We start from the raw sequence: 14,626 nt of genomic DNA on the forward strand, positions 1-14,626 counted from the left end.
TGGGCCAGGACCAGCAATTTGTCCCTATCTTTCAATTATAATGATAAAATCCAGAACAACTAAAAAAGTCCCACTCAACATCCCATTATAAAAGCATTCTATAAAACATATTTTTCCTAGAAAGCAAATTTATAAATGGTAATATCACACAGATTCATCATCATTATACAATACCAAACTACTTATTAGGATTTCAAGATATGCTTGGCAATGTATTAGTCATTGTGTATATAATTTATTGTTCTTGTTATATTTTTCTAATCATGCTATTCTTCACAATAAACTGATGATGAAGGCTGTTTTGAATAAACTAGCTACAAAATATTAGTTCACTGAGTAAGAAAAAGCTAGAAAGTATTATTAGTTAATATTTGATTATCTATAATCATAAAAGTATAATATGCTAATTAGACCAGATAGCCGAACGACCTTCCGGGCATCATTCTGGATGGTCTTCTGGATGAAGCCGTGGCAGTAGGGACTGAGATAGAGGTGGTTAGGGGCGATCAGGCAGGCAGGTGAGTGGTTAAGGGTGATCAGGCAGGCAGGCAGAGGGGTTAAGGGTGATGAGGCAGGCAGGCAGAGTGGTTAGGGGCGATCAGGCAGGCAGGTAGGCGAGCAGCTAAGAGCCAGTGGTCCCAGATTGTGAGAGGGTGCAGGCCGGGCTGAGGGGACTCCCCCCCCCCCCATGTACAAATTTCATGCACTGGGCCTCTAGTTAATTTAAAACCCTTTATATTAGAAAGTATATATTTATATGCTATCACCACAACTCATCATTAAGTACTTAGAGAACATGCAAATTCTAGAAGACTACCAATTAGACCTTCACTTGGGGGAGATACTTTGGGTTGCTTCAATTTTATTTTGCCTTTACTGTGCTCTTCCCTTCTTCACTGGGTAGTCCTGCATATCTTTATTCTTGGACCTTATAGTAGACACTTCTTCATTTATCTCCTGATGCCCCCATGTCCCTTTCAACATCACTCTTCTATTCTTTTTCTTTTCCTGGTCAAATCTCTGGAGACCTTTGGATCTAGCTGGCATAGGTTAAGAAAGAACAACAGGGGATCAAATATCAATAAAATAATTAGATTTTTTAAATATCCCAGGGGTAAATCTTTCTTAGAGGACCTTCCATGCTTAGATATTCTGGGTCTATTCAGTATTCTGATTGTCATTAACAGTAAAAAGATACAATTAATTTAGCATCTTCTATATGCCATGTACTCTTTTGCCACTTTAGACATAATGCAATTTAATCTTTAAAATCATCTAAGGCAGCAATGTAAACAATAACTGAGAAATTATTGCATTTGAAAAATAGAATATAAGTAATATATGATACATTAGAATATAATAAAACACTAGAATATAAATGTAAGATAACATAAAATAACATAATCCTATATAAGAGAGTAATATGCAAATTGACCCTAACGGCAGAATGACCAGGAATGACCAGTCGTTATGATGTGCACTGACCACCAGGAGGCAGACACTAAACGCAGGAGGTGCCACCTTGGTGGTCAGTCCACTCCCACAGGGGGAGCTCTGCTCAACCACAAGTGGGCTGATGGCTGTGAGCACAGCAGCAGTGGTGGGGAGCTGGCCTAAGCCATCAGTCAGACATCCCTTGAGGGCTCCCAGGCTGCCAGAGGGATGTCTGACTGCCAGCTTAGGCCTGTTCCCCCGGGGAGCGGGCCTAAGCCAGCAGGTGGACATCCCCTGAGGGGTCCTGGACTGCAAGATGGCACAGGCCGGGCTGAGGGACCCCCCTGAGTGCACAAATTTTCGTGCACTGGGCCTTTAGTATAATATAAAAGAATATCTCATTATTTAGGGCCCATCTTATAAAACTCTCATTTTTTTCTATTACTGTTGTGTATCACTTTGAGAAAAAAAAATACTTAGAAGTTGTTTGAGATGCTTTTTGTTCTCCATATTCACTCTATATCTTCTCTTTCTGCTACCTGGAACAGGTAGCAACCATCTTGAATCATAAAGTAATCATGAGAATGGAAATCTTGTGCTGAACTTAGCAGAGCAAGAAAAATGATCTCTGGTCATTGATGATATTGTGAAACCTCCACATCAACCTAAATCTATCTTCAGAATATTTATGAGATATAATTACAGTTCTCTATTTTATAAGCAACTCTAGCATCATTTCTGTTTTTTCTAATATATATATATATATATATATATATATATATATATACACACACACACACTCAAGCTCCTAATTATTAGTACTAAAATATTCTGTATATTTAGGTGCTTGTATCTTGTATGACATTAATGGTTATAAAGCAGGGTAGGGTACGATAAGATTTTTGTTTCAGATTTTGCTGCTTACAGTATAGGGGATAATTTAAAAACTACAACAACACAATATTGGAGGCAGAAAGTCATATTAAAGATCTTTTAACAGTCATCCAAGGGAAAGATGATACAAGTCTGATTTGGAAAAGTTGTGGATGGTTAGGGAAAAAATAGGAGAGATTTAATAGATATTTCATATGTAAAACTTTCAGAAGTATAAGATTGATTGGTAGTGGGATGATGGAGAGGGAATAGACAAGTTCCAGAAACTCCCAGGTTTCTATAACTGGTAGTGCAACCAATACAGTTTTTGAACATCGAAAGGAGAAATGTCAGTGGGAAAGTTCAACTTTGCACAGATTGAATTTCAGTTATTTATGTGAAAGCCAAATGGATATATGCAGGATGCAGCTGGATGAGAAGACTGTTGCTGTTGCTTATTGGAATTCTGGCTGACATTGTGTGTGTGCGTGTGCGTGTGTGTGTGTGTGTGTGTGTTGAGAATGAAAATTAGTAGAGAGTATAGAGAGTGGGAAAATTAGTGAGCAAATAACAAAATCCTGGGAACCTATAAATTTAGGGGTTGGGGTAGGAATACAGGTGTCCAAAAAGTAAACAAAGAAGAAAGAGTGGGGAACAAAGGCATGTAAGAGTCATTTCAATAAATTTATTTCAAGAAGTAAATGATATAATATGCTCAGGGCAATGAGAAAGTCATTATTTTTCATGAGAACAATTTTGGTTGAATTATTATTGGGTTGGAAAAATACTAGAAAAGGTAAACAGTCAATTGTGAGGAGAGTTGACCATTCCTTATAGAAGTAAAAGGAAACATTCAGTAATATCGAGAGCAAAATCTAGATTAGAAGATGATTAGATAACTAATTAAAAATGAGAGGATTAAAGTATCAATCTCTCTATATAAAAGGCTAATATGCTAAGTGTCCCTCTGCCTGTCTGACTGGTCACTATGATGTGCACTGACCACCAGGGGGCAGACGCTCAATGCAGGAGCTGCCGAGCTGCAGTGACTTGACAGCACCGGTTCTTGGGTGATGCCCCCCAAAACCAGAGAGGAGGGAGCCAGATTCTTCACGAGGCTGCGTGATTCCACCTTTGGCCATGGGTTATGTTGTTGCTGGGGCACTGTCAGCCCCGAATCTGGTTTACTGCACACTTGCATTTGCATTCCACATTCTGTAAAACAGCAACTTTGCAGAGTGCCCTCTGGCACTCTGGGACCCCTTGGTGGATGTCAGAGAGCTGGTTTTGGCCTGATCCCCACAGGCCAGGCTGAGGGACCCCACCTGCCAGAGGGACTCAGCTCAGTCCGCAGATGCCAGGGAGAGACTGAGAGCATGTCTGGCCTGTCTCGCCCAGTCCCGCCCTGTCGGCCACCTTCTAATTAATTTCCTTTCAATGTGCATGAATCCATGCACCAGGTCACTAGTATTAAATAATTGACCAAGAATGTTTAGAGTAACAGCTGTATCAAAATTATGCCCACTTCCTAGATCTTGGCTTTAATTTTTCTAAAGCGAGAGAAACCACTCAATACCACTTTCAAGTTCTGTGTAGTAATTGTTAAGTTTATTTAGATAGAAAATAAGAAAGTTACTTTGGTTGGATTTTTATATCAATGAGAGAAAAATGAAATAAATAAAGAATACACAGAAACAAATGATTGATATGTTTCCAGACTTCTGCTCCCAGTTTGGAAAATAATATATCAATCACCTCTATACTTTACCAGTCATAATGGAATAGACTCTAAATTAGTTACCATGAAACTAGCAAGCTCATGTAAATGTTGTAACTCACGTTTTTTGATTTCACCATTTCCCAAAGCAAGTTGACCCAATGATCTATATTTGGTGGTGATTTTTATTCCCAGATGTTGAAAACAGCTTCTTTGCTGGCAGTTGGTCCTTGAGGATGCATTTTCCCTAAGCTTTAAATAGCTTGCTTTAGGGAATTTGTATTACCCAAGATATAAAAAGATTAATAAGGATTTAAAATTGAATAACTCCAGTAATTCCTTTAATGGATGTGCATCCAAACTGTTTCCTTGGTTAATATTATAATGGCTTATTTATCACTACATTCCTAAGCGATAACTCTCTTAAGTTTGTGACCATGGGGTCTCAGTTGTAATGCAATGCGGAGGCCACACGCCTTATTTCTTGGCACAACACAAGCAACCTTGCATAAGTCCATGTGTGAGACTTTGGAGAGCCTAGCCCCTTCGATCCCCTGTGTAAAATTTCTTTTTAAAGACATCTGAATTTTATCTATGTCCTTCTGGCTTTCATTGAGAATGTTTATTCAATTCGATGTGAGAGAATTGAACTCTCGACAAGGAGCATGATGAATTTTCTAATTCAAACTGGGTACCAAGAGGTGGCCTGTCATCATTTTCCTTTTGTTGCACTGAAAAAAAAAAAAAAAAAAGCAAATGAGTCTCCTTGAGAGCAGTTCCCACTTCTGTTTCAAGTTCCCCCACCAAGTCATTAAACATTCTCTGGGTTTTGTCAACAGCCTGGTAAACATCCAGAGAAAGAATCAAAATAAGATCGTTTATTTAACATTCTTCTCCTCCAACTGCTGATTAGGATAAATAGTTTGGATAAAACTCCTATCTGATCCAACAATCACAAAAAGAAATCATTTAGCTATTGGTGAAGTTTAGATTGAGTTAGAAGTACTTTAAACAGCAAAGAATTTTTTGCACACTTTGATATATATTTTTTTATCTTTAAATCATCTTGTTAAGGCAATGTCAGAGCTAAACATTAGTGTTGAATAACAACTAAGAAAGCTCCTTAGAATCTAAGTGAAAAGGTAGACACCAATTTCCAGAACAAGCTATAGATGAGAAATCTTCAAGTTCGGTGCTTCATTTTAAGTAACTGAAAGAAGTTGAGTCTAGATAACCTATTTCCAAGGACTGCCTTTGCAGACTTTGGGTTAAATGTGTGTCGATTCTGCTTATTTGTAAAGAATTCAATAACTTAGCCAAAAGAGGAAAAAAATATTTTCTAATGATCTAAAAGACTTTTAGGCTTAGATGAGATCAAAAGTTGTGTTATAATGCCTTATTTTACATCTCTGTGCAAATTTTTTCAATGACACTTGTAATCCTAAAAAAAAGATTTACTGAAATACACAGCTGAGTGTGTAAAAAACATATTACCATATTTTATGATCTGTAATCCAAATTTAATAGGCTAGTTTTGATTCTATAAGTAAAATATTTAGCAGATCAAAATTTCAACATAATATTCAAGATTCTATAGTATCTAACAAAATCTCCTCTACCTGCCAGCTTTGCTCTGATTATCTATCCCATGATCCAGACAAAGTAGTATCGCTACAGGGTCCACAGGATGCCACACACTTTAATGCATTTATGTCTTTTTTTTTTTTTTTATAAATATATTTTATTGATTTTTTACAGAGAGGAAGGGAGAGGCATAGAAAGCTAGAAACATCAATGAGAGAGAAACATCAACCAGCTGCCTCCTGCACACCCCCTACCAGGGATGTGCCCGCAACCAAGGTACATGCCCTTGACCGGAATCGAACCTGGAACCTTTCAGTCCGCAGGCTGATGCTCTATCCACTGAGCCAAACCGGTTTTGGCGATTTATGTCTTTTCTCAGCCCTCTACTTAGAATTCTCTTTCCTTTTTAGGGCTGATTATAATTCCACTAGAGACCTGGTGCATTAATTTGTGCATGGGTGGGGTCCCTCAGCCTGGCCGACGATCAGGGCTGATCGGTCCCTCTCACCCAGTCCCGATCAGGTGCGATCGGGGCCAGCTGGCTAGGGTAGGGACCATGGGAGGTTGGCCAGCCGTAGGAGGTTGGCTGTGGGAGTGTACTGACCACGAGGGGGCAGCTCCTGCATTGAGCGTCTGCCTCCTGGTGGTCAGTATGTGTCATAGGGACTGGTCGAAAACTCGTTCAGTTGACTGGTTGTAACGGTCACTTAGGCTTTTATATATATATATAATTTGTTCCAGAATGACTTTAAATGTTATAATGGAACATTATCTTCACTCAAAATAATGATTGAATGACCAATTTGGTTCTTTAGACTTGGGAATTGGATAGACATATCCTCAAAAATTAATAAAGTGAAATTGGCACTTTGAAAAAAACAACTGACAGTAATTGTGATAAAATTAGAGCTGTCAAGTGAAAACGAGTACTCTGGAAGATTTGTGCCTACCACCATGAGTTTTCTAGTTTCCTGATACTTTAAACACTTTTCTGATGAAGTTAGTGAGGACATTTATGATTGTGATTTTTTGATAATTTGTAATTAAATATGTCAGTGTTTGAAAGAGTACATAACTCAGTGATCTGTTTTCCAAATGACAAATATATAAATTTTCAAAATCACATATAAGTAAAATAGTCATTTAAATGTAAGAAAAACTAGTGGATTTTAATATAACAGAGTAAGAAAAGTTGACTGATGTAATTTCCAAGTCTACATTCCAACTAAGTGTTAAGAAACCACTCCTTGTCATATTTTGTTATAGTATTTAAAGAAGAATATTTGCAGTTTATCTGAAAATTCTCCTCCCTTTTCTAATTACATATCTGTGGGACAGTAGATTTTCTTTATATACTTCACACACACAAAAAAATCGTACTGCAATAGATTAGTTGCAGGGAAGAAAATGAAAAAATCCAACTGTCTTCAATTAAGACATCAAAGGGATTTCCAAAAATGTAAATGCCACTCTTGTCACCAAATTTTTGAATATATGGTTATTTTTCAAAATAACTTCCAGTAAGAATATTTTAATGTAGCAAGTATAAATTTCTTCCTGAAAAAATATGGATGAGAAATGAAACTTCATATACTAGCTTAATTTATTTTCTGGATCCAAGTAAATTGTCTGATGATGAAAAAAAAATTATATACATATTCCTGATCATCTCATTTATATTTAAGTATGTCATTATTTTTATAGGCTTACTATACATGATTTTAATCCCTTTCTTCACATGTAAATTTGGTAAAAGGAGGGAAAGGAGAGATGGGATGGTTCAAGTGCTGCAACACTCAGTGGAGCAAAGTAGTGTTAACTTCTCCATCCTGATCTCAGATGTAGGCGCCATGTCTTCTACTAATTTGTCATCTGATATTCTGCATAGCTGAGACTTGAGGTTCCTTTAAGGTACATGGTAGGTGCTGGGGAACAAGTTAAGTAAAAGGATGTAAGAAGAGGGATGAAAATCATATCCACTAGGATTTTGAAATTATATATACATCACATCTTGTTTCCTATTACACTTGTTCTATAAACTTAATATATTGGGGATATTTTCTCTTGTCATTAAATATTCCTCTAAATTATAATTTTTAAAAGTTGAATGATATTTAATCATATTTCACCCTAAAGACATATACTTAATTTCAGAAGTCTCTTGTTGAACATTTACATGTTTCCCATTTATTGATAATATAAACAATGAGCTTAAGTGAACATCTGTTCATCTGTTCACCCAAATCTTTGTATTCATTCATGATTATTTCCTTAAGGTAAATTTCTAGTAAAGGAATTCTTGAGTCAAAGACTATATATATTATTAAAATTTTGTGATTCCCCCTCCCCCATTATTCTCTAGAATATTTGTACAAATTTACATTCAACTAGGAACTATGGGAACAAACATTACCTCAGATATTAAATGATCACTTAGATATCTTTTGTGAATATCCTATAGTTATTAGTATTTATTATCCATTTTATTATTTGAATGTTAGGGCCTTTTTATTATTTTATTTACTTGAACTGTAATTCTTTCAGGGATGTTAAAAATGCCTGCCTGTTCTTTCTTTTGGTTGAATTTACCAGCCTATCCTTTTATTTTTAAACTTTTCCTACCACTTTTGGTCAAATTTCAATTGAGAAATTTAACCTGCTCATATATTTTTATAACTAGTATCTAAGTTTGGTCTTTATTGTGTCATCCTCTTTGCTTTCTGTTTTTTTTGTTTGTTTGTTTTTTTTAATTAAGTATACTTTTCCTCTTCCTGGCTCTTGCTATTTTGACCATATTCTCTTTGCACTTTCTTTAGAAATATGGGTAATTTATTTTTTCAGACTTATTGAAGTTTAACTGACAGATTTGTAATATTTGAAGTATACAATATGATGACTTGACATACATATACATTGTGAAAAGATTTCTCCTATTGAGTTAATTAACATATTCATTATCTCAGATATTTTACCTTTGTGTGTGTGTGAGAGAGAGAACATTTATGTTCTACTTTCTTAACAGATTTCAATTATGCAATACAGTGGTATCGACTACAGTCACCATACTATACATTAAAACCTCATACTTTATTCATCTTATAACTGAAAGTTTGTACCCATTTACTACCTCTCCATACTTCCCCATCCCTCAGCCCCTGGCAACCACTTTTCTACTCTCTGTTTTAGCTTTCCATCACTTCTTACCAGAAAAATTTTAGTGATCTTCATTATTTCTTCTTCTACATAATTGTGCACAGAAATTTCAAACTGGAAGTTGACACTCTCTTACTCCACTTAGACTGGTGGCATTTACATAATCCTATTCCCATTTTCCCTCCTCCATCATGTTTAGATGGAAAGAAAGGTATTAAAATAATTTAGTATTAAACCCAAAATCATTTAGAAATCTCTCTAAAATATTGCAGAACTTTCTTGGCTCACAACTGTCAGTGGACCCAAAATACTTATTGAATAAAATGGAAACATTGCAATTTATCATCCAAGTTGATCATAATATATTTTTGAAATAGTTTTCTCTAGTCTCAGCTCTGATATCTTCTCAACTCCATTTTTTGCACCAAGATTTTTTGCTCTTCCCCCCTCCCCCCCACCACCAAAAAAGCCATACTCAATTCTACCTGCACACTTTCCCTTGCACTGTATCATTTGTCTGGATTGCTTTGTATGTTGTAGGTGAATTCTCTTCATTATTTTATTCTTATATCATAACTTACTTTATTGAGCTACCTAAAATCATTGTTACTTTAAGCATTTTCTTTCCTATGTTACTCATGTTAGTAGTTAATTAGATAATGTTGAATATTTTATCATACATTGAATGAAGAGTTGTCTCATCTCTTCTCCTTAGATAATACTTTTAGAAGTGGCACTTAGCATTAATACTTTTTGATTTTCATTTTTCCTATAACATTAGTCACATAGTAGTTAACACATACTTGCTGTTATATAAAGGTATGAGTAAACAGAGAAAACAAAGCAACAAGACCCAATAATTGTTTATTTTAAGATATTTTATAGATGCTTTTTATAAAAGTCTAAAATTCTCATTATAGCATTCAACTAGGGCAAATAGATTTAATCAATAGTTTAATAATAGGTAAAATAATTGTAAAAAGAAAATTATACCACAACATAAGGTATGCACACTGAGCTTCAATACTGTCATTCTAGGGAAGGATGATAATTGCCTCATCCTAGAGGCAGATGGCGAAATAGGCTTTGTAGTGAGATAACCCTGAGTTCAACTTTATACTCTGCCACTGTCAAATAGAATCCTCTGGAGCAGGTTTTTAATTTCACTTTACCCTTTTTCTTCAACCATACAATAGGAATAATAATGGCTCATAAATGACATATCAGGAGATTAAATAAAGACTAAATATTTAAAATATTTCTAGAAGTGCCATGTCTATTTCATAGAGATAATGCAAATCCTATTTATTAAATATGTTTCTATCCCCTTAAAGTATATTAATTCATCTTGATGAGATGAGTTATATTATTATATTAATTAAAGATGAGAAAACAGAGACATACTCGATAAGTAATTTTCCCAAGATCATATAGTTAAAGAAAAACAAAGGTGGCAGTGTTAGACAATTGATGTTGTAAATATCCAAAGCCCACACTCAACTACTAGGATATATTGCCACCAGATGCACAGAGATTCTTGGTCTCTATTATTATCTACCAGAGGCCTGGTGCACGGATTTGTGCACTGGTGGGGAGCATGGCCTGTGGGGATCAGCCCGCTGTGGGTGCACTGCTCATCCAGGTCAGCTGAGCAGTGCTCCCATGGTGGGAGCGCACTGACCACCAGGGGGCAGCTCCTGCATTGAGCATCTGCCCCCTGGTGGTCAGTGTGCATCATAGTGACTAGTTGACCGGTCATTCTGGTCATTCTGCCATTTGGTCACTGGGCTTTTATATATGTAGATTTTGACACATATTGGCAGTCAGATCTCATGTAAGTTCCTTACTCACTGTTGCAGAGTTAGTGTAAGCTTGTTGGGGTATTAATGGTATTAATCCTCTAATTTCCCTTGATACATGAACATGAGACAGGAGGAATTTTAAAAATATATCACATTACTATAGAAAGTCATAAAATCTCTTTTCTGGAAATTTTTAACAATATTATTTGGAATGGTAAAGTATTTCTAAATGAATTTTACATTTCAGGGTCCCTTTGAGTCCTATGTTTGTATACTTTGATTTTCTAAATCCATTGATATATGATACAAGTAAATTTCCCTTAATGTGGAAATGAAATAGCTGGTATCTTAAGTGGGAAATAATTAATAATTATAAATTAAGCTTGTATTTATATATTTGTAGGAAAAAGTTTAAGAAATTTTATTATATATGAATACAAATGGAACATACCTGTTTATAGTTAATGAGGGAACCCTAACGAAGTTTAAAACATCTAATGTTTAAAGCTCTTTTTGTGGCTTTAACACATTTTAATTAAAGCAATTAAATGACCATCTTAGAACATTCATAGCGTAGACATATTGAGAGAGATAGGGAAGGAAAGGAAAGGGGAGTGACAGAATAGCAATGGAAGAGGAGTTCCCTGGGCTTGAGACACTACCGAATATGTATACATCTTAGCCCCAGTATCCATAGCAGAACAGGATGACAATTCTAAAGGCAGCTCCCAGGATCAGACTTTTGCATGTGGGTGGCATGTCCATGTGAGGGTGTGTGAATGTGTTTTCCTGGCTGGACAGACATTTTCCCTCTTTTGCTAAAGCCATGTTGTATGTATGCAAAATGAACTCTCTTTTCCCAATGCTGTTACAAGCACCAGGAAGCAGTAGGAACATAGGAAGCCAACTCTCTTTTGGAAAACCAGACTAACTCTTGGAAAGAAGCCTTACAATATTGAGTTAATCTTTGTTTAGAGAACCATCCTTCTGAGGTTCGAATATCAGTTATTTAAATATCCTGAAATTGATGATAGGGAGACAACACAGTATAAAATTAGAACCAAAGTGGTCTTAAATGCTCATTTGAATCCAATCTTATGATACTGTCAGAAAGCCAAAGATAAGAAAATCATGTAGGATGGTGGCCAATCAACTTCCTCAGGGCTAAGAGAAGTATCACAGTTTTCACTTGTGTGGCCATTCCTACATTTTATTACTTTCCAGTAAAGAAATTTCTCTTTACAAATGGTAAACATAGACACATATGGTTTGGGATATGAAAGAGAGAAAGGAAGTGAAAAAAATTAAATAGTTTTGCATTAGGCATATAGGAGATGTCCCTTCCCCTTAACAAAAATCCTCTCAATAGCCCTTGAATTATTCCCATTTTCCAGAGAGGAAACTGAAGCCTACTTATAAATGATGGAGATGGACTTGGTCTATTTCATCACAAATGCTGCATGTAAGTTTTCCACAACATCAGGATCTTCCTCAGAGTGTACTGGCTTTCCCAGAATTAGAGCAAAGACTTTTTTTCCCTTTTTATTTGATGTAGTTTCTTCTCAAGATGTCTGATTTAATGGGCATACCTTTTTTCTCATAAGGCATTATAAAATAGTACTTAAATTTGGTCCTCTGGAGTTCATTTAGATTTAAAGATAAGCTCTGTCTACTACTATAGTATAATCTGGAGGTTACTTTAAAATCTCTTGTACAGAAATAAGTAAGAACTAAGGAATAAAGTTAAATTATCATTAAGTCAAGGATAATTTATTGATGGTTCCTTAATTATAGCCATACTAATGTAAGATGTTAATTATAATGTTAATAGTGCCTCTGGATGTGGGGTATATTAGAACTCTGTACTATCTTTGCAATTTTTGTATAAATTTAAAATTGGTCTAAAATAGTTTATTTTTTTAAAAAACTGTGCTTCAGCTGAACCCGGTTTGGCTCAGTGGATAGAGCGTCGGTCTTCGGACTGAAAGGTCCCAGGTTCGATTCCGGTCAAGGGCATGTACCTTGGTTGTGGGCACATTCCCAGTAGGGGGTGTGCAGGAGGCAGCTGATCGATGTTTCTCTCTCATCGATGTCTCTAACTATCTATCTCTCTCCCTTCCTCTCTGTGGAAAATCAATAAAATATATTTAAAAACAAAACAAAACTGTGCTTCAGTGCCCTCAACTGTTTTCTTACGAAAATTTGATGAATTAATACTATAGAGTACTTAGTTCCTGATAAATATGAATATGCAAATAAGTTTTAGCTATTAGCTTTTTTTGTGCATTATTTAGGAAAGGGAAAGGTTTTGAAAGAGAAGGAAACTAACTCTTTTATTGAGAGTCCATTCTAAATGTGCAATGAACCAGTAGTCATATTAAACAGTTTCCACCTTCTTATGCACCAAAAAGTTTGTATAGCAAAGGTCTTCTCAAGAATGTGCTTTTTAAGATCAGCAAGTATCCCTAGAACATCTAAAAAGAGTTTACTTGCCTGATTCTCTTCAGTCTGTCCCCAGTTACAAAGAAGGGTCAGGTGAGATTGAAAAGGAACATAAGAAGAGGAATTAAAATAAGCACTGAAGAGAAGCAAATTAATTCCACATAGAAGTTAAGGGTATTTTGCCGAAAATTCATTGTGACTCTGGTTGTAAGAACTATGAAACTCAATGTTGGAAACTCAGTATTCTGCTTGGCAAAATTTTTCAGTCACTAGTTGCCAATCACCAAATGCCCTGATTCCTTGATATTTGGCTAGACTGCCTCTGTTGCAATGTTCTTACATAGAATGAAAAATTCTGTGTAGTGCCACAGAAAGGAAGCATTTGTAAAAAGATAGCACGTTTATTATGAAATGAAACTAGGTGTTAGATGAAAAGAATTAAGGACTAAGATGAATATCTGTGAATCATCACTTGGTTGTCTTCCCGCACATTATAAATTTGTGGGGCAATATTCCCCTGTCCATTCCTTAATATAGTGCTCATTTTATTTTCTAGTGTAAAATTGGATCACAAAAATAATGCATTCCTAACTTCAAAATATTTTCCTATGGCTGAAATTATATATCAGTTTTTTTCCAATCATAAATGTGCATGCCAACCTCCCAAGGAATTCTTATAAAAAGACACATTGCAATCCATTGATGCTCAGATGGAGTCTAGCAAGTTCCTATACCTTTGAACACACTTTGTTGAGGAAGATTATGAAGGTTTAACCTAAGAGTCACTACACTATGCCCACACATGAAGTTTGAATTCAAGAAGGTCCAATAGTCCTATCTATCAATAGGTAAGTAAACTCCCAGGTTTTGAAACTTTCAAGAGACACATACCTTCATTTTTTTAAATAAAAATGATTGCTTAGCCCAATAATTCTCAACTCCGACAGTACCAGGGCATGGGAATTAGTATTTTTAAAAGCTTGCCAGATGATTCTATCATGAAACCAAGAGTGAGAACCACTGCAGAACTTAAATCAGATTATTGCTATTCCACGTTAGCTGATTCATTGGTTAGCCTCCTCATGTCACCCAAATGATGCTAATTTCTGAGGCAAAACAAAGTAAGTGGGCACTAGCCTCCCATGATTCAGAAATCAAATATGTTTGAGAAATGCTATATACTAGTATTTCCTATCCTTTTTGTAGAGATTCATTAGGCATATATTAAAGGTATATGGATATCCGAATTTCTGTTGAATATGCGTGAAATGCTAGAAATTTGGGACTATGTCAATAAACTAGGGGGAAAATGGACTTTGGGCAGACATCTGTGTAGGCTTTACACATCTATATGGTATATTTAAGACTTGTCAAAAACTAATGAGTCTCTAACACTGAGAGTGATGAGGGTGACAGAGATACCCTGGCATAACTAGGGACATGGGTATCACATTAGTATCAATGTGAATAACATAATAATTGGAAGGTCTTTAAAAAGCACTATCACAGCTCTCATTCCTCCTGCCTGGCTATCAGAAAGGAAAAGAAAATGTAAAAGGTGTTACAAACAGCAGGGACAGACCTTACCTTTCTTAGGATCTGTGCAAGGAAGGAAATATGT

The sequence above is a fragment of the Eptesicus fuscus genome, chromosome 14 (assembly GCF_027574615.1).
Source record: "Eptesicus fuscus isolate TK198812 chromosome 14, DD_ASM_mEF_20220401, whole genome shotgun sequence".
Lineage (NCBI taxonomy): Eukaryota > Metazoa > Chordata > Mammalia > Chiroptera > Vespertilionidae > Eptesicus > Eptesicus fuscus.